Below are 24,103 nucleotides of genomic sequence, written 5' to 3'. Positions count from 1 at the left end.
TACTACTGCTACCACTACTAGCAATAATACAACCCCACACAACATTCCTCCTCTTGCCCCACACACATTAACACTTTTTCTATCTCTTTACACAAAATTAATGCCCACAGTCACCCATTAATAGTGAAGAATGCAGTACAGTGCCAGTAGTGCCATGTTGTGCCATAGTTTTCCTCCATTATCCATACTCCGTCGTCCAATATCCAGGCCAGAGTCGTCAACTGGGGTGGTCAGGGCAGGTGAGGTGTGACACTATAGTGCCATGTAGTGCCACAGTCGTCCTTCATTATCCATAATCCGTCGTCCATCCAGGCCACAATGGGGAACTTCCTTGTTACAGCCGATGTTATTACATCTGCGTAATCCTTAGTACTTGGCAGGTAGTTCGTCTTCCTGATCTTCTTTTCGATGTTGCTGAAGGCTCTATCACAGGGCATGTACGAGTGGCCGGACTTCAGGAACACAAACTCCACCTGCATAGACACCTACCCCACCACCACCAACACCTCTGCCACACTCACTACACTGGACATGCTAGCCTTTGGACGCGGAGTTTGCCTCGAGCCGAGGCAGCTGCGTGCAGGTTTGGACGTGGTAATATTGAACGAAATACGACTTTCAACCCTACGTCCTGTGTCGGAAGGGGGTCATTTCCACATCCAGCCGTTAGAGGAAGGGTTAAACTAGTGCTCTCTGGTGCTCTCACAAAACTGGCCAGGCCGGCACTTGACCCCCTTTGGGCGCAGAGGCCCACAGAGATATATATATATATATATATATTATGGTAGATGGGGGCGCTTACCATCCACTCACACGATGTAATGCTGCTGTCGGGTGTCTGCCCTTTCCTCTCCTCCATCCTTCTTTCCTTCCATCCTCTTCTGTCTTCCTTTCCTTCATTCTTTCCTTATCGTTCTGCCTATGGGTAACTTTGCATTCCCTCTTCTGTCTTTCTTTCCTTCACTCTTTCCTCTTCCTTCTGCCTGTGGGTGACTCTACAGTAAGTGACAAGCCAAATGGTTTCCTGTACACCAGGAAACTATTTACTACGCTGGATGGCAACCATATAACCAAATTTTGGCGCCTGGTGGTTCAGTGGGTAACTATTGTGCTCCAATCGGACTGAGCCGGTGAAGGTTTATATCCAAGGAATGGTTGGGGTTGATTGCTCATGTAATGCCACTCAGGAATGAGTGAGGCTGATCACTCTCATCTTAAATATCGGGACCAACTACCTGGCCCCGGGCTCCTACGCTCCTCGTGGGGCAATGTAGGATTGGATATATATATATATATATATATATATATATATATATATATATATATATAGAGAGAGAGAGAGAGAGAGAGAGAGAGAGAGAGAGAGAGAGAGAGAGAATGTAAGATATAATTTTTATAAATATTTATATCAATCTATCTATATATCTTTATATATGTATGTCAGTTTATATCTATTAGTCTCTACCTGCCTATCTGTTGCCTGTCTGTTAGTCTGTTTATTAATCACTCTTGTTGTCTTTCTATTCATTTTAACCCTATTATTCACAAACAAATTTAGTAGCAATGTCAAAGAAACAGAAAGAGGAAACATGAAAGATGAGACACTATCAAAACAGAGCACCCAGCGAAATGGACTACACATCCGTTCACTCATCAATCATTCCTTGATAGCTTTACAACCTCCTCACATGGCAAACGATCCACACAAATCTACACTTCATAATGTCTACCTCAAAGGGCCATTCCACTGTCATGTTAAAACAAGAGTGCTACCAATGTCATGTTTCCATTAATACTCGTACTTCATCTATTCATTTCAGTTGTTTCTTTTGATCCTCCACATCTCTTTTATTTTCCGACTAACATATTACCCATTCATGCTCTTCTTGGTATTCGGCATCTCCTCCTACCGTCAAACTTGCTCATATATACCATTTTCACCACCCTAGTGTACGCACATTGATTTTCTCTTTGTGGCCATACCATATAGGCAAACTTTTAAAAATCCTTTGATCACCAGATTTTCTAATTCCATACCGATGACGGATACCAATATTTCTTATCCTGTTCACCCATCCTACGCTGCCCAAGCACACTTCTCAATATTGATTTTTGATACTCGTTTCACTATAATGTCTCATACCCATATGAAAATATGGGCAATATAATTTTCATATATCTGCATTCGACAAACAAGGGCCAGTGTAACGTTTTAAATGGTTTGTGTGTGTGTGTGTGTGTGTGTGTGTGTGTGTGTGTGTGTGTGTGTGTGTGTGTGTGTGTGTGTGTGTGTGTGTGTGTGTGTGTGTGTTTGAAGTAACTTAGAGAATGTGGCAATTTTTAACACTTTCCACCGCACTATTACAGAGAAGCTCTCTCATTGCCCACCACTTGATCCAAACAACAATGCAACAAACTAAGACACAGAGTGGCTAAACATTAAGACATTGCTCCAAAGCACTGCAGAAGAAACACTGAACTTTTCCATTCGCCGCCGTAAAGACAGGCTTGATTAAACTGCTGGGAGCATATATGACCTTCCTGCAAAGAATACAGCATATAACAACTGTATGGCTCATCATAGCTCCTTAACTCTAAAAACTGAATTCCAGAATATCAGACGTGAAACCAAGAGAAAACAGCATGATATGGAAACAAATGGTGGACTGAGCAAGCAGAAGAGCTCCAAAGACTGGCTGCTATTAATGACATTGTGGGTTCTACAGGTCCATTAAAACCATCAATGGGCCAACGAACACAACATGAACCCTGTTCAATCAGCCGAAGGAGAGCTGAAAGACAAGCAAGCAATCCTAGAAAGATGGGCACAACACTTCAACATCATACTGAATCGAAGAAACCTGGTGGAGCATAATATCCTTGATAACATCGCAAATACCCCTCAAGTGGCAGATCTTGATGTCCCACCTACACCTGCAGAAACTGTTTAGGCCATCAGATCTCTTAAAAAGCCTTGACCCCGATGGCATACCAACTGAGCTGCTTAAAGAGGGTGGCCAATAACTTCACCAGCACCTCCATTAAATCATACAGAGAACCAAGAACAAATTCCATCTGAATGGTTAACTTCTAATAACTGTAACCATTTACAAGAAGAAATGGGACCACTCAAATTTTGACAACAGCAGAGGCATCTCCCTCCTTGTGAATGTTAGCAAAGTACTAGCCAAGATAATGTTATCCAGACTGACAAAACATTTGACTGAGTCAAAGCTTAATGAAATACGATGTGGATTTCGGAAGGAACGAAGTACTCTGATATGATTTTGTTGTCCGACAGATACAAGAGAAATGCTACGAGCAGAACCATGACCTGTATATTGCATTCATCTATCTTGAAAAATCATTTGACACTGTCAACAGGGCACTTTTATGGAATGTTCTGTCAAAATTTAGAGTTCCAAACAGATTTCTTACCAGCCTGAAGAGTCTGTATGACAACATGAAAGCTTGTGTGTCCACAGATGGGAGCAAATCCAAACCCTTCAATGTGGATGTGGGTGCAGAGCAAGGATGTCCTGTCTCCTGTCATTTTCAACATCTGTCTCACTGCAGTGTCCCATTTAAGTCACCAGGGAATGAACGCTGATGATGGAATAAAAGCAAGTTTCGTTTAGACAGTAACTTATTTAATCTCTGACGTCTCAGACATAATCTATTCCATCTATCTATAGCCCGGCGCCCAAATCCCGCAAAGGCTGGCCGCAGACAAAACGCCTCCAAGTCGCTCTGTCACCCACCATTTGACTATCCTGCCCCAAATCACCCCCCTCCCTCATATACCTCTCAACTCCCTCCCTCCACCTCACCTACATACACCCTCTTAGTCAGTCGTTCATTCTCCATTCTCTGCAGATGTCCAAACCACCTCAGTGTATTTCTCCTATTCTTCTCAACAACATCCACATCCATCCCACAACGTTCCTTCACTTCTTCATTCGTGAACCTGTCCCTCCATGTCACTCCACATGCTCCTCTCAAGTAACTCATTTCCACTGCTCTCACTCTTGACTTGTTCCCCCTCTTGCAAGGTCCATGCCTCGCTTCCATACGTCAGGGTAGCGATCACAATACTATCATGCAGTGACTTCTTAACTTCCATACGCACCTCCCTATTTCTCATCACTGCTTTCAGTGAACCAACAACCTTCCTTCCCTGCTGTACCTTTTCACGGACTTCATCCCCCAAAGTTCCATCCTTACTCATCACACTACCGAAGTACTTGAATGCACTCACATTCTCCATATCCTCACCATCCAGTCTCACTGTACATTCTGTGACTTCATTCCTCTCAAATACCATAACTTTACTTTTGTTTACATTAACTTTCAGCTTCCTCCTCCTACAAACTGTCCCGAATTTATTCACCAAACCTTGCAGCTCCAATTCATCTTCACTCAACAATACTGTATCATCAGCAAACAGCAACACCGGAATCTCCAAATCTCACCCTCATTCATTAGAGCCACCCCCACATCCACTGCCCTACCTTGCATCTCCTTTACAACCCCATCCATGTATATATTAAACAGCCATGGAGACATCACACAACCCTGTTTCAGTCCTACATGAGATCAAAGAACTCACTCAGCTCACCATCCACTCTCACCGTAGCCCTAGCTCCTTCGTACATACTCTTCACAGCACTCAACAATTTCCCCTCCACTCCATATATTCTTAATACCATCCATATACCTTGCCCATCTATTCAGTCATAAGCTTTCTCCAAGTCCATGAAGGCAGCATACACTTTCTTTCCCTTCTCTAGATACTTCTCCACTAAACATCTTAGAATAAATATCTGATCTACAAACCTTTTTCCCTTCCTAAATCCCCCTTGTTCTTCTCCAACTAGCTCCTCTGTCAAATGCCTAACCCTATCAATGAGTATTCTACCATATATTTTACCAGCCACACTAAGAAAGCAAATACCCCTATGGTTACCACATACTTCTCTCTCCCCTTTTCCTTTGTATAAAGGAACAATTATACCTGATTTCCAGTCCTCTGGAACCCTTCCCTCTTCCCAAGCCAATCTACACAACTTCCATATCCACTCCACAACACTCTCACCCCCATATCTCAGCATTTCACCACACACTCCGTCAATTCTTGGGACCTTTCCCAACTTGATCTTCTTCAATGCTTCCACTACTTCCGCCCTACTGATCTCTTCCTCCCTCCTCTCATCTCTTCTTCTCCCAGCCATTCCCCAACCACTTATACTCGCACTGCTCTCACTCTCTACATTCAACAAATCCTTAAAGTGCTCCTTCCATCTCCTCAATGTCTCTTTCTTCTCCACCAACAATCTATTATTCATATCTTTCGCTCCCCTACTATTTCCCCTTTCACACTGCCTTACTTTCTTTACCTTCTTCCAAAACAATTTCTTATTCTCCCTCCATTTCATACTCAGATTCCTCCCAAACTCTTCATCCACTTTCTTCTTACTCTCCTTCACCAGTCTCTTCACCTCCCTTCTCCTGCTCACATATACCTCTCTCTTCTCTCTCTCATCTTCTCCCCTACCTCTACTCGCCAACCATTCACTATATGCCTTCTTCTTTTGTTCCACAGCTCGTTTCACCTCATCATTCCACCATGCTGTCCCCTGCACACCCTTGCATCTCCTCCTCACTCCACAAACCGCCTCACACGCAGCGCCTATCTCTTCCGTGAATATCTTACATACATCTTCCACCCCTTCCATCTGCTCTAGCTCATACCTTCCCAATCTTTCTTCCACTATGCTCTTATACTCTGCCATTTTCTCACTGTCTTGCAAATTCTCTACTTCTCACAGGAGCTGTTTCCTCCTGTCTTCCCCTTCGTCTCCTCAACCATTTTCTTTGCAGCTTTACCTTGGCCATCACTAAGTGATGGTCCGAGACTCCATTCCCCCACCCTCGCCACACTCTTGCATGCAACACTTGTCTTCTCATTCGCTCATCCACACACACATAGTCTATCATTGCCTTTCGTTCAACAAGCTCACCATCTATCCTCCTCATTACTCTCCATGTATACCAATGGATCATCTTGTGCCGAAATTAGGTGTTGGCTATTGCCAACCCCCTACCAGCACAGATGTCCACCAAAGCACTACCATTCCCATCTACTTCAGCTGGCACACCCCACTGACCAACCACTCCATCCACTCGTACATTCCCAACTTTGCCATTCATGTCTCCAATCAAAAGCACTCTCTTGCTCCTCTCAAATTTGTCCATACATGCTTCTACTCTCGCCCAAAACTCATCTTTCACTCTTGCCACTTGGTTCTCTGTCGGAGCATACACACATACAACCGCCCACACTTGTATACCTACTTTCATCCTCACTCAAACAATCCTTGCACCCACTGTTCCATACTCTCTTATATTCTCCTTCCACTTCTTGCTTATCATCAGACATACTCCCTCTCTTACCCTCTCATTCTCACTGACTCCCGCACATATACCTACACCGTATTCCCATTCTCTCATCCTTTCACCTTTCCATTTAGTTTCAGTCAATCCACATATATCCACTTTTGCATCCTCAAGCACCTGGACAATCTCTCTCTCTTTCACTTCATCATTCATTCCTCTCACATTCCAAGTTCCCACCCTAAGAATGTCCTTTGTCCGTTCCTTAGTCGTCAACGTATGGTCCGTCCGGGTTCGAGGCACTTTATTCCCTTGTTTAGTTAGTTCTTTTTACGGGGTGGGGCACTAGCCCACCACCAACCCTTTTAGTTGCCTCGTACGACAGGCAGGGATACTGGGGGAGTATTCTTGAAACCCCTCTACCCCCAGGAGTATAATCAAAGATTGAAATAGCTCTTTTCCTAGAGCTGTATTATGCTGATGAGTGTGCTGTCCTTGCACATACCCGAGAAGCCCTACAATAGTCTCTCACCATAATTTCCAACATATATGATGCAATGGGTCTTGGAATAAATGTCGATAAAACAGAAATAATAGCTCGGAGAAATCAAACAGACGGAGAATTTTACCTAATGTGGAACTGAGCTCACAGATAAATATAACACTGATGCGGAAGTCCTTGTACGAATCAGTCACGCCCCAGCCTCTTTTGGACATCTCAGATCCAAAGTCTTTGAAAATACCAACATGAGAACAGAGACAAAGGTATCAGTTTATACAGATGTATGTCTCTCCACCCTCTTACATGGTGCTGAGTCTTGGACTACTTATCAGTGTCACATCAAACACATGACTCTTTTCACATCCGATGCTTACAGCGCATCCTAGGACTCACATGGGAGGATAAAGTCGCTTCCTCACAAATTTCACACCTGGCAAAGTCAACCAGCATAGAAACCATGCTGGCTGAAAAAACAGCTCAGATGGGTTGGACACGTGTTCCGCATGCCTGAGCACCGCCTTCCCAGCCAGGTTGTTGATGGCCAACTCCCAGCGGCATGTCACAATCAAGGGGGACAGAAGAAGAGATAATTTTAATTTAATGGACAACCCTGAAGAAATGCAACATCATACCAAAAGATCTTGAAACAAATGCCTCTGACAGAAGACAAAGGCGAGCCCTCTTCACTGAGGGAACCATTCATCTAGAAGAAGCTCGAAACCTGGCCAGAGAAGTGCGTAGACAACAAAGGCACAAACAAAACAGAGTCCTCCCAGCATATCTGAATTTGACATGCCAACTGTGTGACAGAGTTTGAGGATCAAGAATTGGTTTGCACTGTCAAACATGTTGGCACCAAACACTGGGAAACATACGAATATAGTAGCCGTCGTCTTCTGTAGGAGGACAGCTTTAAGTGTGTGTGTGTGTGTGTGTGTGTGTGTGTGTGTGTGTGTGTGTGTGTGTGTGTGTGTGTGTGTGTGTGTGTGTGTGTGTGTGTGTGTGTGTGTGTGTGTGTGTGACTTTGTATGTCTGTGTGAAGAAATAAGTCGAACCGATTTTACCTGAGTTTAACTAAACATGGTGGAAGAGTTCAGGGACAGCCAAGGATCTGACCTTTTTTTTTTTAAGAATAATAGATCTAACATCAAGGCCACAAAGGTTGATTAAAGTTTTACCAAGCAAGGTCAACATAAGCTGTTACTAACCAATTAAGGCCAAATTTGGTGCAAAGGTTAAGAGTACAGCAAGAACGATACGATTTCATTTTAAGAGCAATGAGTCTAAGGCCAAGGACTCATAGCAAGGTGAGAGTCCCCCCGTGCGACTGGATGTTAATAAAATAACTCTCTCTCTCTCTCTCTCTCTCTGTATCTATCTATCTATCTATCTATCTATATATATAGATAGATAGATAGATAGATATACACCAAAGTTGGAGGAAGGAATGAGGACCATCTAAGAGGTTGATCCATGGGGTGACTTATTAATTTTGGGAACAACACATCAATCATCTAGGTCAAATATGAAGATTAACTTTGTTTTTCATTTTTTCTCATTTCTTTTTAATTTGTACTAAATTTGTGGGAATGGTCTAGGGTAAGGCAAGTATATTTGAGAACAACGAGTGAAAGGTCATTGTTACAGAAAAAGTTCAAAAGTCAAGGTAACAGGGTAAAGTCAGTATTCACAGTTTTGATCCGATTTGGATCAAACTTGAGCCGTGTTTTTGTCATCCAAACTGACGGACCAGATTCGAAGCCGTCTTCGGCGAAACCATTTTTGTCAGCCACAGTGATACGATGCTGGCCCAAGCATTTGTCATCGTATCTCATCCAAGCTTGGTCCGGAACAGTCTTCCTGCAGCTTGGGGAGAGTGAGACTGGCCCGCAAGGGCAAGTAAGTGATAAATATCATGACATTAGCGTGATGTACATAACATTTTGGTGCAGGTGATATGACATATTGAGCCAGTTTAGTACAAATAAGGGCTATGTTTAAGTTGCATATTATAATCTCTTCGTCAGATGATCTTCTTCGGCGAACCAATCTGTTTACTTTGTAATCGGCAAGTGTAAATTTTCGGTTCTACATATACTGAACTGTTTTTGCGGACAGAAACCAAGTGCCTGCAGATGTGCTCCGAATCCCAAATTCCAGCTTGGTCAAGAAAAAAAGCGGCTTTGGTGTTAAGGTAAATTGTCAGGCATAAACTAAAATAACTCTGTTTTAAAAACCAGTGGTCGAAAGTCAAATTCACAAAAAAAAAAGGGGGGAGGAGGAAAGAGGGGGAGTTTCCTAGTATCGCCACTTGTAAGAGGCAACTGAGAGGGTCCCTTTTGTCTCGGGTCTTACTGTCCTCTTTTTCGCTTCTGTCCTGCCTGTCTTCTTTATATTTCCGTGTTTCTTCAGGCATTTATTTTCCCTCCACTTTTATCAGGTTACACATCTGGTCTCACGGCATGAATAGTTAAGGACCCCCTATTGACTTTGACCCTTCCTCCCTTCCTGGGTCAAGCCTTTCAACCAACTGACCAATCAATCCAATTCACTTTCAAGCCAGTTCATTGGCTACTTCATAGCCAAGCCACTTTAACACCGAAGTCACTTCAACGCCATGACCACTTCAACGCCGAGACCACTTCAGCACCAAAGCCAGTCCAAGGCCAAGACCACTTTTAATACAAGACCACTTATGCCAAGACCACTTCAATGCCAAGACCACTTCAATGCCATGACCACTTCAACGCCGAGACCACTTCAACTGCAAAGCCAGTCCAATGCCAAGACCACTTTTAAGCCAAGACAACACTAACACCAAGACCACGTGAACACCAAGACCACGTCAACGCCATGAGCACTTCACCACCAAGACAAATTCAATGCCAAGATCACTTCAGTGCCACGATCACTTGAACTCCAAGGCCACTTCAATGCCAAGGCCACTTCAACGCCAAGGCCACTTCAGTGGCAAGTCCACTTTAATGCCAAAACCACTCCAATGCCAAAACCACTCCAATGCCAAGAGTATATACTTCTATGCTAAGAGCACTTCAGTGCCAAAAGAACTTCAACATACTTGGGGTTCCATTCTCTCGGGAGTTATCTTGGAAAGATCATATTACATCTCTTGTGAAATCTGCTTCCAAGAGATTAGGTGTGCTAAGCCGCCTCCGTTCCTTCTTTACCCCTGTACAGTTGTTGATTTTATACAAGAGTTTTATTCGACCCCATGTAGAGTACAGCTCTCATGTGTGGGGAGGCTCCCCACATACAGCTCTTCTCAATAGGGTGGAGTCAAAGGTTTTTCGACTCATTAACACTTCTCCTCTTACTGGCTCCCTTCAACCTCTGTCTCTTCGCAGCACTGTTGCATTTTTCTCTTTTCTATCTCTACTTCAATGGCCACTGCTCCTCTGAACTATCTGCTTGTATCCCTCCACCTCTATGACGGAAGTGAAGCACCTGTCTAGCAATAAACTCTCATCCCTTTTCTGTCCAACTCTCTAAAGCAAGAGTTAACCGTTACTCCCAGCCCTTCATTTATGCAACAGGTCAACTCTGGAACTGTCTCCCTCTGTCTGTACTTCCTACTTCCAATGATCACCAGTCATGCAAACGCAGTGTGTCCAGGCATCTCGAAATGAATGGATCTTGAGTTTGGCTCTCTGTTGTATTGTTTCTGTTCTTTCTTGGAAAGAACGGTTTGTGGGCTCGTGGCCTTTGGTTTCTTCCTCCTTGCATAAAAAAAAAAAAAAACAGCAAGATTACTTCAACACCACGACACTTCTATGCCACGACAACTTCCACTTCTCCTACCTAGTTTATTCCATTGTTAGTCATGTATGTTTGCTTTGAATTAGTGCCATATGGTTTTGATATTTAACATTAAGAATCTATTCCTTAATTCAGTTTAATGTACAGGGAAAATCAGCAGTTTGACCCATAGAAAAGTTGGTAGGTGCAGGTTTTGGACTCTGGGTGCCTTGTTTTAAATATAAATAGTGAATACATGTGTAACAAATTGCAAGGAAATTGGCATTTTTAAAAAATAACAAGACAAGTCACTCATCCAAAGCAATAACTGAAGAAAAAAATCGCATTACCAATCAATCAGTGTCTTAATCTACATTTATAACACCTGTTCTCGTCGGCAACAGTGGGGTATTGTTTTATTCGATGTGTGTGTGTGTGTGTGTGTGTGTGTGTGTGTGTGTGTGTGTGTGTGTGTGTGTGTGTGTGTGAAAATTACTGAAACTGTTAGTATTTGAATTAGAACACAAACTTGATGGACAGACTGAAGGTCTTCCTAGGGACTGGCTTTTTGTATTTGACACGAGTAGCTCAAAGTTCATGATCACATTGCAGGATCGACTTAAAAAGGTTTGAATCATTTAAATCAGACTTAATGGAAGGCTTGAAGGAAAGTTAAGGACAATATGATTCAATTTTAAGAACACTCTGTCAACTGGAAAGACAGAAGGAAAGGTTAAAATATAAAGAAACACGATACGCTTAGCATTATATATTTTTTTTAATTTAGACAAAGCTTGGTTGATGGCTGCAGTTCAAGGCAAGGCAGAAGGCATTCGCAGTTTAGAACACTCAGTGAACACGGAAGGTCACAGTGCAAGGTCGTATGTCAAGGTCACGTGGCAATGATACCAGTTTACTCCTTATTTATGGTAGTGCTCGGGATATAGGGATTCGACTATGACAACAATCCATCAAGAATTCAAGGCAAGATCAAGGGCACGGTCACATGGCAAGGTTAGCATATATATATATATATATATATATATATATATATATATATATATATATATATATATATATATATATATATATATATATATATGGAGCCTCTGTGGTACAGTGGTACAATGTGCGTCTCGCACGCTGGTGGACGCGGGTTCCCCAGCCGCCAAAGTTGTAAAAACTTTGATAAGCTTTCACCGAGCCACTGACCACTTTGGCGGACATAAGGGGTGCTGTAGGTGAGCCAGTGTCTCATACTAGTATGCTTGCACCGAATCGGCTTAAGGCAGGCCGATTACATTTGGTTTACAGACTACACACACATCCAAAGCCACTCCAGCATAACAATTACACTCACAAACACTTCTCACCCTACTGTACGTACAGTCTCTACCAGACGCCAAAGCCACTGGGTAGAGATACATTGGCTGTATCGTCTCTGCTTCAGTAGGGATAAGCCGGTCCTGCAGTGGACCTCAACGGCTGATGATAATATATATATAATATATATATATATATATATTTTATATATATATATATATATATATATATATATATATATATATATATTCTGATTAAGGCAGAATGGTCGGGGTAATTCAAGAACGAAGGGATTCGATGTAAGAACAACTAGTCCATAGGCAAGGATAACATCATAAGTGAAGGTCACAAAGGAAGACCAGCATAAAGTGCTTTGGTCCAATGTAGGCCAGATGTGGTTGACGACTTGAGGTAACAGCAAATGAGGGAGGGCATCGATTTTAGGAAAACTTAACAATGGACTAGGTCTTCTGTAACAGCTTTGATTCAATTTAAACCGAACTTGGTGGAACAGATGACGCAAAGGCGATGATCAAGTGATCCTTTTCAATGAATAATTAGTCAGCTTTCCTGGTTCTAGGACAAGGTCAAAGGTTTGAACCTATGATTCAACCAATTTTTATTCAATGTGGACCAAATTTGCTAGAAGATGAAAGTCGGATACTCTTGAAGTAATTTGCTTTAGAAAACAGTAAGTCAAAGATCAAGGTCATATGAGAAGGTCAACTAAAATAGTTTTGATCCCAATTTGTACTAGGCTTGCAACACAAATTGAAGGTGATGAAAGGATGAAATAATTCGATTTATAGGCAGTCAACGAAAGTCATGATTATGGGGCAAAGTCAAATATTCAGCACTAACACCAAATACAAAGCACGGTTGTTACTCTCTGTGAGTGCTTATTCTTGTTTTATTAGGCAATCTGCCCGCCTTTCTCCTACGCTTTATTTGTTTTACATTGTATATTTGAAAGTTCCTACCCAATAAATACTGCACAGACAGATGTACAAGAAGTTGGCCCCAGAGGGCACAACCTACGCACCAAATATTTGTCTAAGGGGTGAACATTTGACTTTGATCAGTGATCTGTCTGTGACCGATCATTCTGAAAGCTGAATTATTTCATTGTCTCCTGGTCCTTAGCTGCTTCAGAATGTTTGGTCAAAATCACATTATTAAAAATGTTTGAGATGACATTGCACTATGACCGTGAAATTTGACCTTTCTTTTTGACCGTAACCTTTAACTGATTAAGAAATTTACCCCATGAATCTTTGTTTTGCTCTCAACTTTGCCACCCAGTTTGGTATGAATCTGAAAGAAATCAAATGAAAGAAATCCATGTTGCTGTGTGGCTATCACCTTTGGTCTCCCTTCTACCAAGTTTGGTCTAGATGAGATAAAAACTACTGTAGTTACTTTAACCCACTGCATCCTGTTGACGTATATATACATCTGAACTTTTGTCAGTGTGACTCCAGTTGAAGTACTGTATATATACATGCTGCAGTTGCAAGGTCCATTATTTGCACTTTTCTCAAATTTTGCATGTGATTTTTTATACATATACACGGGACACCTTCCTCTATGCGATGCCAGGCAGGGAGAATGCCTTACCATGCGTGACCCTACCCCCCGCAAGTCATTTTCTCGGCGACCTGGCCAGTAGAGACATGTCACGCCACGGTACGAAATTCAGGCCAGAATGATTCCTCGATCGATGACAATGTGGAGGACAAAGTTTACGTAACATTAGAGGAAGAAACAGTCAGAAATGATGATCAGGTAATGTCGCCAAAAAAGTGCAGTATGTTGATGTGTTTGGTGAGTGATAAAACGCTTATATTGCCTATATTACTGTGTGAAAACCAATATACTCTCGTACTACATATAAATTCGTACCAAATAAATAAATATACCTGTATACCTATTATAAGCAGTTTGGAATAGTTACCCCTCCCATAGAACACGTTTTCTCTGGACCCAGGCCACATAGAAAACACAGCCAGCTGAGGGTATTGTTACCTGTTCCGGCATTTTAAAGTTCAGGTGAGCGATTTCTCTATGAATTCTCGATGTTTCTCATAAAAAGCGGAGGTTTAAGCTAAAAAAAAAAAAAAAATGAAAATCTGCCGGGATTAGTGGAGGTCACTGGTTAAAATCTGCCGGGATTGGGGGAGGTCACTGGTTAAAATCTGCCGGGATTGGTCGGGTTAATCTCTCACACACAAACACACACACACACGTGGAGCCAAATGTAACACCGGATCTACGTTCGTGGAACACGGTTGTAATAAGTAGTGAGTTGTGTGTGTGTGTGTGTGTGTGTGTGTGTGTGTGTGTGTGTGTGTGTGTGTGTGTGTAGCCAGATAAACTTCTGTGTGATCTGTTAATGAGATGTGATATTTTCATTTTTTAACCCCCTATTGTCAGTCAGATTAATTCATTTTCGTTTTGTTTTCATCTGCATTCACTTCTGCAAGCCTGTGTATTGTCAATAAATCATTAAACCTTCGGACTTATATATATCTATATCTATCTATCTACCTACCTAGCTTCCTACCTACTTACCTATCTATCTATCTATTTATCTACACACACACACACACACACACACACACACATTTTATATATATATATATATATATATATATAAAACTGACTCCAAAAAAAAAAAATGCTATGCACACACAACAAACACGGGTTGGTAAGTACACACTTCAGGTGACAGCACCATTCAAATCGTTATAAACTTTAGCCAGGCATTCATGGTTACATTTTTCGCCCTGTTTGACAAGTCGATTGTTGGTAAACGTAATGGTGTAATCCTGCTGGCCCTAAAGAACACACCTAAGTAATACAACAATCGTCTTGCTGCAGTCGGAAAAAAAAAAACATTATTCGGATGCTACAGGAACACCACACGAAAAGAAGCTATAGTGGAAAACGAGATAACTCCTTTCTGTTGAGCTCACACATCTGCGACAATTGATAGTCTCGTTGCCAACCCCCCTCCCCTCTCTCTCTCTCTCTCTCTTTCTCTCCATACCACACTACACAGGAACTTGGATTTACATTGTGGAAAAAAACTAACCCAAGTCCGTAGGTTCCCAGCAGAGGTAAATGTCCCGTCATTGAATACCAGTAGTCATTAGGTAGAATTTGAGGCAGGTCAGTTATTTACTGGTGGCATTATGAATCAATATAATTAAGAAAAACAGTTGCGGTTTTACCACATTCTCATTTCCCAAGGTATAACATTTTACATATGTTCATATTTAGTTGGTGTAGTGTCATGGGGGGATGTGAATTTATGAATTGAAAATGCTGCTATTGCTTGAAAATAGAGACAAGAGACTGACTTGTGAAAATCAAGTAGAAAGTTTTACTTTATGCCAGCTTACTTCGCCGATTCTCTAAAGACGAGAATTTATAAACTTTCTCAACAGTACACAGCAGAGACTAATTACTCACGAGTGCTGTAAGTACTGTTAGCCTCTCAAGAAAATGACTCCACCCCTGACAATCAATAACTAATGTTAATAATAATAAACAGGTTCTTGCCGGTGCATTAACTCCTGGCTGGCACAACGGATATAAGCTTGATACAAAAGAACTGGCCTAAGTACCAGTTATGAATAATGTAAAGGATTTGTGCAAACTAGGAGCGGCAACTAAAATAAGCTTAATGTGGAGAAATAAAACATGAGTTTAACTACATTAAGCTCAAAGAAAAAAACTGTAAATTTATTATTTACAATGAAATAAATTTACGTTACATGAGTCTCAAAAATGAATTCAAAATAACAAGGAGAATACACTCACTCGCTCATTCAAAAGCTAAACATACTTAAGCCTAGAAAAACGAATAGAAATACTGGTCAGTGGAGGGGAGCTGAGCGAGTAGTCTGGGCACCTGTGCTGAACATCAAGACGCTGTTATTCACTAAGCCTGCTTTGCCAATTCACCGTCTAGGTGGAGATTCAGGAACTCGCTGTACAACGAAGACGCTCGTCACACTGGGCACAAACGGTCCTATTCTCGTGACGACTCAAAGCTGACTAAATTCAAACTATGAAAGAGGCAGGAGGCTGGCCGTGTTTGTCAGAAGTAGAGCATGGCCTAGCTTCAACAGTCAATGGAGAGAAAGTGACCGATATACGCTCACAATAAATCACTCAGTGAAGGCACTAATGTCGTGCATAAGAATGATCACTTGTGAAACAGTGAAAAATGTTCTGAAAACCATCCTGATCGAGTGAATATGACTGAGTGATGCGCAGTGGGAATTCCACTAGAATTCGTGGTTTTCTCACTGACGTACAATGTCACGAATTTATAAATACGCTCGTGCGAATTCGTGATATTACACCCCATCAAAATCTTTTTTTTTGAGAAAAATTTTCGATATACATACAAATAAATCCTAACTCAGTCACATAAGATTCAGAATGTGGTGTGTTTACTATCCTGCTACAGGAGAAAATCACAGTCTCCCATGAGTGTAAAAACCTTGTATTTACGTTAATAGGAGCAAGCTTGAGGAAAAAACTCCGTGACGACGGTGAAAAATCCTGTACTCAGGTCAAATTGAGTGAAAAGCTCACTACATTTACATTAACAACTAATTGTTGTGTAGCATGATGTATGTAATACACGGTGTAGGTGGGACAGTTGTGGTGTAACTGTGCCTACTTGTAAAATTATGTAATACAAATCAATAGTAAATAATGGTGTCGAGGCACAGGAGAAGAGGCGGCAGCATGCAGCAGAGACGATCAGCTGATCTGCACGATAAAATTGCTACACCCGCCAGCTGCACCTGCGAAAGCAATCAAGGTGGAGCATCAAAAGTGTCAGTGCGACAATTTTTATTAAATTACAATTTCTCTCTCTCTGCCTAGCAGTCAGTACATACGCTACAAAGAGTAGACTATTCTTTTGTTAATGGACACATTATTAACCAGGAAAAGTAGTCCTTGGATTGCTCAAATCTCTGAAGACCCCTGTAGTTTACTGGTTAAACCTACTTTAATAACTAGGAAACGTGCTAGTCCTTGGATTGCCCAAATCTCTTGGAACGGGCAGTTTACTGGTTAAACCTAACTCTACACTTACGATTAATATCGGCAAGCTGAGAATCCTTACGCAATCTCGGGCAGGTCACATTTTAACACCCAACATGGGTGTGAACACTCACGTGGATAATGTACATTCTCCGGGAATCCTCAGAGAGGCCCACAGCTCGAGACACCACAAGGAAATTCAAACGCAGCCTCGGATTGTCTCTACGGGGTTCTCGAACTTCCCCCTTATCCTACTGTATACATGTATATACAGGTCCTGGACGTAATGTGTCCTGTGGGACCAACGGGCAAGACGTCAGGTCTGCAACCACATCACCACTGCCCTCTCTTTCAACTTACTCAGAGATTACGGGTGTGGATTCAAATGGCACAGGAAGGACGTGTCCCTGTTGGTGGTACGTTGACACACATTGCAGGAATGCACAAAGCTATCTATTTCTTGTCCCATACCTGGCCAGAAAAAGTCAGCACGGATACGGCCCTAGGTTTTCCTTTTGCCCATGTGACCTCCTGAGGCTGAACAATGACCTCATTCTAACACTGCTTGGCGGTACTTAGCATTAATGACGAACTGCAGTCGAACATCACCCTGGGGTGTTTGTGACTCATGGTACAGCTGTCCTTGTTTGCGAAGGAACCTGGCTTGTCTTCCCCGTGAATTCTTAATCACTCTACCCTTTTGCTTCTTCCACACAGCAGCAAGTGTCAGGTCAGAATGTTGTTCTTGACAATTCTTGGCTACAAATCAGATCTTGCGGTGATCCAATGGTCACAGGGGTGACACAATTTGGAGCCTCAGCCATGGCTCGTGTTTCTGCAGCCAAAGTCTGAGTAGCGTCATCTATGGTGCAACTGTACTTGGCACCGCTTATGTTGCCTATGATGAGGTCAAACAAAGGTTCTGGCATGATAACTGCGAGTGTCGTACCGGTGTAAAATGGAGATGCCACCTGGATACGTGCCTCAGGGAACAATCTCACTGATCCATCAATAAGCTGAGCTTGGTTCTGTCGATCTGTGTATTTCTCAGGCCGAACTAGACTCTGCCTGAAAGAGCAACCTGAGGACCCATTGTCTCTCAGGACCTTCATAGGATTGCCTCCCACAAACCCTGGCTGAACAAGGAAGTCACTGTTACCTGCGGGAGGGCCTGTGGAGGAAGCAGCCAGCCACTGATGAGGCTGCTGAATAAATGATGCGGCAAACATGGTGCCCTGAGAATTTGATACCTGAGGGGTCGTACTCACCATCTGGGGAGATGGATCACTGACCTCCTGTGGCAGAGTGTTCACTGCCGCTGGGGGACTAGAGAAATGTGGGGAAGTACCTGTGCTGCTAGGGACGACATCACCATATCGCTGTTGAGGAATGAAGGCTGCATTTGCCTCCTGCCTCCGACACACTGGGGCTGGGGCTGAAAAGGATTGTCCTGATTGTCGATTGTGTGGCTGATACTGCTGCTGGTTAGGGCACTTGTTGTCGTACCGCTTCCACCCAGGTTTCTGGGTATTTTGCCACTGGTCCTTCTGCGGTTTGTTTGGACCTTGGCCATTACTCTGAGAATGGCCCTGATGCTGGGGTTCAGTCTGAGACAGTTTCCCAGATTTGTCAGCTTTCCTGTTCCAGGTGTGTTGCTTAAGAGTTTGATACCCATATGCAGTGAAGAATGCATCAGCCTTGTCCACCACTTGGCTGGCATCCCTTACCTGGCAGATCTTAAGCTGAGCCATAAGCTCAGCAGGCCACAACTTTTCTAGCTGCATGCACAGCATAAGGTCAATTATCCCCTCACACGTGGGAGGAGTTTCATCTTTCTCCATCCACTTGTCTAAGTAAGCAGTAAGCTGATCAAGAAACTGAACAGCAGTCTCCTTTTCTTGTAGACGTGCCCTCATAAACTGACTCCTGGCATCGTCAACTGTGAGACCGTACGCTTTGACAAGTGCAGCCTTCATCATCTCATAGGTGAGATTGTCTCCACGAATTCTATGGAGAATATCGAGGGCAGGGCCCTCAAACAAACTAAGGAATTGAAGCCGCTTAACTGCTTCATCCAGCTGGTACAGCTGAGCCATGTCTTCAAAACGAGCTATGAATGGCTCGATTCGCTCGCCTTCCTTGTATGAAGGAAGCTTGATGTGTGGGGTCGCCAGAACATGTATAGGGAGAGCTCTCGTGGAGCTTAGGTTAGCTGCACCAGATGTGTCTGAAGCCAAGGAGTCTCGCTTGAGCTTCAACATCTCAAGTTCATGTTTCTCAGGTGCCTCGCATTTGGCACGTTCGCGTTCTCGCTGTTCTCGCTCGTATTCACGTTCTCTCTCTCTCGTTGTTCTTGCTCGTATTCATGCTCTCTCTCTCGTTGTTCTCGCTTGTGTTCGCGTTGTTTTTGCTCGTGTTCGTGTTCTCTCTCACGTTCCTCGCGCTGTTCTCGCTCATGTTCGCATTGAATTCTACACTCTTCACGAGCATCATTCTTACGTTGCTGCTCGTAACTAAACCGTGAGAGGACGTATTCCTTGATTTGTTTGGGGTTGCTAAGCCCCATATCTTTGGCTTCATGTACATATATATTAGTAGTCATGATGCTAACTAAACTAAGGCTGAGTAGGCTATAAACTGAATACTGACTGCTATTTTGCAGAGAAATGCCAATAATCAAAAGTAAAGAATATAGGCACAGGTTGGTGGTTACCAGTTTTATCTGGTTAAACTGGTAAAGAAAGAAAATTGAAAAAAAAAAATGGAACTGACTGTGAAAACTAATACGTAAAATTAATAGAAATGAATCAATAACCACCAGTAAGATAGTGCCAACAGACTTTAATGATAAATACCTAGGTGTGAGTGAGTGAGTATTATCTTCTTAATAACTTTAGAGCTAGGAGTTAATATCCTGGAATGAGGCCACCAGATGTCATGGGGGAATGTGAATTTATGAATTAAAAATGCTGCTATTGCTTGAAAACAGAAACAAGGGACTGACTTGTGAAAATCAAGTAGTAAGTTTTACTTTATGTCGGCTTACTTCGCCGATTCTCTAAAGACGAGAATTTATAAACTTTCTCAACCGTACACAGCAGAGACTAATTACTCACGAGTGCTGTTTGTAGTACTGTTAGCCTCTCGAGAAAGTGACTCCACCTCTGACAAACAATAACTAATGCTAATAATAATAAACAGGTTCTTGTCAATGCATTAACACCTGGCTGGCACTATGGATATAAGCTTGATACAAAAGAACTGGCCAAAGTACCAGTTATAAATAATGTAAAGTGTTTGTGCAAACTAGGAGTGGCAACTAAAATAAGCTTAATGTGGAGAAATAAAACACGAGTTTAACTACATTAAGCTCAAAGCAAAGAACTGTAAATCTATAACTTACAATGAAATAAATTTACGTTACATGAGTATCAAAAATGAATACAAAATAACAAGAATACACTCACTCGCTCATTCAAAAGCTAAACACACATAAGCCTAAAACAAATAGAAATATTGGTCAGTGGATGGGAGCTGAGTGAGTAGTCTGGGTGCCTGTGCTGAACATCAAGACGCTGTTATTCACTAAGCCTGCTTTGCCAATTCACCGTCTAGGTGGAGATTTAGGAACTAGCTGTACAACGGAGACGCTCTTCACGCTGGGCTTAAACGGTCCTATTCTCGCGACGACTCAAAGCTGACTAAATTCAAACTATGAAAGAGGCAGGAGGCTGGCCGTGTTTGTCAGAAGATGGGCGTGGCCTAGCTTCAACAGTCAACGGAAAGTGAACGAAATACACTCACAATAAATCACTCAGTGAAGGCACTAATGTCGTGCATAAGAATGATCACTTGTGAAACAGTGAAAAATTTTCTGAAAACCATCCCGATCGAGTGAATACAAGGACGGCTGAACTGAGTGATGCGCAGTGGGAATTCCACTAGAATTCGTGGTTTTCTCACTGACGTACAATGTCACGATTTTATAAATACGCTCGTGCTAATTCGTGACATGTAGTTCATATGATTCGAATTCACACTTTCATTTACTAAAGTCAAAAATTTATTTGGGATAAAGGACGGGAAATCTAGGGTCACAATTTATACGTTAAATTACCCACTGAGTACAAAGCGTGGGTTTGCCAGACAAAGGACAACTAGGGCAGGATTATCGAAATATCATACAAAACACATAGCCCTCCTACATACCACTAAATGGTGTAGAAAATCATAAGGCCTATTTTGATATGCTTAATACGAGTATATATATATATATATATATATATATATATATATATATACACAGTTTGTGGTTAGCGCGGTGGCAGTATGGGAAATAACTGAATGAAGTGCCTAAATATTTACTAAAAATCACATAATGCCTCATACCATTATGAAATAATTAGAGTATATCTCCTGACCTCCCCATTTTTATTCATCTTGTGTGTGTGTGTGTGTGTGTGTGTGTGTGTGTGTGTGTGTCGATGTACACTTCATTAGCGAGTGTGACGCCAGTTGTTGGCTTGAAAACCGATTAGTGGCCTACAAAAAGTTCAGCATCGGATGAAAAATATTTTAGCTCTAATGGAAAAAAACTGTTTTGAGAAATCCTTTGAACACGGATACGAAATATTTTCACTCTCTCTCTTTTTTTTTTTTTTTTGGCTAATGATAAAAGGACATTTTCCAAGGGCGGATTCCTAACATGTTTTTACCCGTCTCTCCCCGGAGGGTCTGAGGGACGGGTATTGTTTTCATTCGATTCGTCTGTTTGTTTGTCTGTCTGTCTGAGTGTCTGTCTATTAACAACTTTGCACGAAAACTACAGATGCGATTTTGACTAAAACTACAGGGATGATGAGCTATGACGTTCTGATCGTCACCTGATTAAATTTTGTGCCAAACTGAGCCAAGGCCCAGGCTGTAGGCCCAAAAAATATATTAAAAGAAAAAAAAAATCGTTTTTCGTGATAACTCCTTTCAAATTCGTAAATCCTTTCAGATTCGTCATATCGACATGAAATCAAAACCTAAATGTGCATCATTCAAATCTGCATCCTATAATATGCCTCATTACATCAGGAGTCACCCCCCAGTCAGCGGTAGGGGGATCAACGTCAGGTGGGTCGGGGCAAGAATTTCAAATGATCATACAACTGTCAATTTTCACCCTAATTATTCCAAATTTGTTGTGTGATATCTTCGACTAGATATCCTGTTGTGTTTATACGTCAGCACTAAAATAACTGATGGGGACGGCTTTGCTGTGGCTTGACACCACTTCTTATTTTCATTTGAATGGAACCGCTAGTACCAAAACGGTTAGTAACGTTACTCTACTGGAAACCTAGCTTCAGTTTTGCTCTCCCAGTAATAATTAATGACCTGAGGTTACAATACCCTTCCCACACCCCAAACTTGGTGCCCCCCACTCCCACCCTTACCCCTGGTGGATTCCCACTCCCTTCCTTACCCCAGGTGGATTATCACCAAAATCGAACCACCTCCTCAGTTCCACATACCCAACACTTGTGCAAAGTTTGAAGTTGATCCGCTTATTGGTTCAAGAGTTAACTGATGCACAGACTCACAAAAATATGTGACCTTGACTTTGACCTTTCAGGATCACACAAGGTCAAATGTAATGGTGCCAATAGAATCCTCATTTGTGACTTCCTATTAGTGATTAAGAGTAACCATGTGATTCAGCTGTGAGTTAATCATAACAGCCTGAGAGTGTTACTAATAAAAGGGAATATGCTGGTAGGGTTTCGTGTAAGTGACTGTAATTAATATGTCGATATTAGTTCATTATCCAAATGTAATTATTATAGTGAAACTTGTCATTCCCTATCATTGCAATTTTGTATCAGTCTGTTTCCCTGATCATCTGTCCATCTGACTTTGTCCATTTATCTGCCTACTTAAATATCTATCCACCCATTTATCCATCTTTGTAATCCAGCTTTGTATAATATCCATGTCTATCTATCTTTGTATCTCTATAGCTGTCTCTGTCTTTCTGTCTATGCCTGTCTGACCATTTGTGCAGACGGGTGGAATGTGTAGATATGTGGGCGGTGTAGTTGGTTGGGTGTAGATGGATGGGTGTTGTACGTGGTGTTGCGCGTGTAGGAGGAAAGTTAGTGAAAATGAGTGGCCGTTGAAGACGGAAAGATAGCGTAGGTGGGTTTATGGTATAGATGGAAGGACAGCGTTGGTGCGTGGATGGTATAGGTGGAAGGACAGTGTTGGTTCAGGGTGGTAAAGGTGGGTGGACTGTGTTTGTAGGTGGGTGGTATAGGTGGATGGATTGTGTAGGAGGCTGGATGGTATAAACGGAAAGACAGTGTTGGTGGGTGGATGGTATATGTGGAAAGATAGTGCTGGTGGGTGGGTGGTATAGATGGAAGGACAGCGCTGGTGGGTGGGTGGTATAAGTGAAATGATTGTGTAGGAGGTTGGTTGGTATAAGTGGAAGAACAGTGTTGGTGGGTGGATGGTATAGGTAGAGGGAGAGTGCTGGTGGGTGGGTGGTATAGGTTGGTGGATTGTGTAGGACGTTGGTTGATATAGGTGGAAGGACAGTGTTGGTGGGTGGGTGGAATAGGTGGAAGGATTGCGTAGGAGGTTGGATGGTATAAGTGGAAGGACAGTGTTGGTGGGTGGGTGGAATAGGTGGAAGGATTGCGTAGGAGGTTGGATGGTATAAGTGGAAGGAGAGTGTTGGTGGATGGATAGTATAGGTGGAAGAATAGGGTAGGTGGGTGGGTGGTATAGGTGGAAGGAGAGTGATGGTGGGTAGGTGGTACAGGTGGAAGGACAGTGATGGTGGGTTGGTGGTACAGGTGGACAGTGTTGGTGGGTGGATGGTATAGGTGGAAGGAGAATGTTGGTGGGTGGGTGGTACAGGTGGAAGGACAGTGATGGTGGGTTGGTAGTATACAGTAGGTGGGTGGAATGTGCAGGTGGTGGGACTGTACGTAGATGGTTGGTATACAGTAGGTGGGAGGATGGTTTGGGTCGGTGGGTCGTGTTTATGGGATGGTGGTATAACTCATA

The sequence above is a fragment of the Coenobita brevimanus genome, chromosome 79 (genome assembly GCF_032717465.1).
Source record: "Coenobita brevimanus isolate Jiangsu-jjx chromosome 79, ASM3271746v2, whole genome shotgun sequence".
Classification (NCBI taxonomy): Eukaryota; Metazoa; Arthropoda; class Malacostraca; order Decapoda; family Coenobitidae; genus Coenobita; species Coenobita brevimanus.
The sequence above is the reverse complement of the archived record's forward strand: the minus strand, read 5'-3'. Positions refer to the sequence as shown.